The sequence below is a fragment of the Zingiber officinale genome, chromosome 4B (genome assembly GCF_018446385.1).
Source record: "Zingiber officinale cultivar Zhangliang chromosome 4B, Zo_v1.1, whole genome shotgun sequence".
Classification (NCBI taxonomy): domain Eukaryota; kingdom Viridiplantae; phylum Streptophyta; class Magnoliopsida; order Zingiberales; family Zingiberaceae; genus Zingiber; species Zingiber officinale.
The window spans coordinates 51617740-51620243 of NC_055993.1; positions in this window are offsets into that span (position 1 = coordinate 51617740).

A 2504-nucleotide genomic window follows, 5' to 3' on the forward strand; every position below is an offset into this window, starting at 1 on the left:
TCGGGTATGCCGGTGGTACCCCTGGTGGTACCGTAAATATGGTAGGGGTGGGTACAACGGGTGCAGCCGAGGTAGGTACCTCTAAAGGAGTCATCGGGGTCTGAGAACCCGACGCACCCGCAGTATCTTGAGTCTGTCCCTGACCGACAGGCTCAACCCCAGTAAATGTCTCTGGCGACTCTGCCGCCAAGGACTCCAACGTCCTCTTAGGTGGCCGTTCTGCGCCACGTCTCGCCGCGAGAGTACGTGCACCTCGCCTTATATATGTTGAATTATAATACACAAATATTACTACAAGTATCACACTATAAAATTAAACATCATACCTATTTGTTGTTTGGAGATGTTCCGTCGCTGTCTAGTCCTCCTTTTTACCTCAGAAATTCGAAACGAGAAAATCGACGAAAATCCATACAAATCTAAAACGGAATTCCGAAACATAATCATAACGGAAATCCGTACACATTCGAAAATACCAGTTTGACTCGCAAACCTGGCTCTGATACCAAATAAATTATCGCACCCTAGGTAGTCCCTGCCAGAAGAAATTTTGACAGCATCTCCCCTGTACGGGTGACAATCTGAGACTTCCTACATCCACCCAGATATCTCGGCCAACACAGGCGGAACAAATGTAGAACATAATAGTACAAGAAGCAATCATCAACGCAGTTTAATAGTAACAACTAAAGATAAGGAAACATCGCAAAAATCCTACTCAACTACACCTATAAAGTACAAAACTGATATCCTACTCAACTACACTCATAAAGCACAAAACTGATATCCTATTCAACTACACCCATAAAACACAAAACTCCAACATACATCCAAATGAAAATCCATTGCCGAATAACCAAAACCATACAAGATCCAAATGTCAAAAGCTATTAGTCTGAAAACATAGTCTAACATAACAAGAAAACTCAAACTGTGCGAACTCGTCGCGACGCACAGTGGTGGGGGACTAGCGACTGGAACCTCCTGACAGCATCAACCTGAAAATATCAACGGAGGAGGGTGGGAGTCCAACACTCAACGAATGCCTAGTTGACATGCATAGTAAACTATAACAAATAGTAATAACTATGCGTACAGTCTCCTGATATAACATATAGAAAGTGCAGAACCGAAAGATAAGGAGTAACTGTACTAACCAGAACCTAGGTATAGGGGTATCAAGGCCGTCAGACCCAATGTATCATAAATCCTGTATGCATGTCAAACAATGCATCCATCCAATATGCAGCATATAAAGTGCAACAAACACAAGCAATAAATGTAAATAATGCATATGATGCCAGTAACATGTCCTGGTCACCCCTGACGCCAGTCAACCATCTACACACGATGGTAAGATCGAGTGGGTAGGGTTGTGACAACCGTGCACTCTGCCATCACTGCTCCTGATGAGTGACCGAGTGGACGGGAAGCTGTCGAAGTACACCTATCCTCCTACCCCAAATCATAAGTGGGGGAGCTCAATGCTCTCATTTCCCTGAGACAATCCGGTGGAGGGACCCCTGGCGTGCTACCACGCTGCGTCACGTTACCCATGAGTGGACCAGCGGAGCACTGACAGAGCCAACACTACACCCTATCTGATATACCACTAACCCGTGAGTGATGGTGTGTGCAGATCCATGTAGCTGGCGATGCGCTCAATAATAATGGAACTGACTATCGTGCAGCAATGCAATCATGCGAGATGGTGCATGACACTAAGCATAGAAATATCCTGATTCTATCTACCTCCATAAAAACAAACATGTACTAAAATACGTAGATCAAATAATATGATCTAGGGACACAGGTCAGGTATAGTATCTAACCAGTCTGATATATTATAAAGCATAGCATGTCACTACCTCTATAACATAAATAATAAACAGGTAACAAACAATACATGCACGGGAATAAATAGTGACATGCCGATGCAGATATAATCATAATTATTACTACTTGTTAAAATCTACCAGACATATCAACAAGACGTATCAAAATAGATAGGTCAAGGTACCCGCCTCAAATAAAAGGTCCAATCCATTCAAATCCGACGTCGAGATGCTCGTCGCGAATCAGAGTCCTGCGTCACCAATATATACATATTTTATTTAGCTAAAATCATAAGAATTGCTAAATAAAATCTCTAAGACTAATTTTAGGGCACAACCTTAATTAACATAACCTCAATTTACCTATTTAAATCTAATAGTTAATTAGGGTTAGTTACTTAATCTCTAATCAACCCATTAGATTAAATCCAAACCTAATTCCCTTTACACATAAACGTCTAACTACAAAACGTGTCAAATCCCTACCCTTACCTTAATTCACAGCCCTATTGATTGCTGGAACAGGGGTGCTGCTGGTTGGAATTTCTGACAGAACCAAGAAAACCACAGCAAGTCCTCCCAATTCCCCTTACCTCCTATTCTTCAACAGCTAACAGTGATCCAAATAAGATGGAGCTAGCAGTGTAACCTTTCTATTGGAAATCCTTC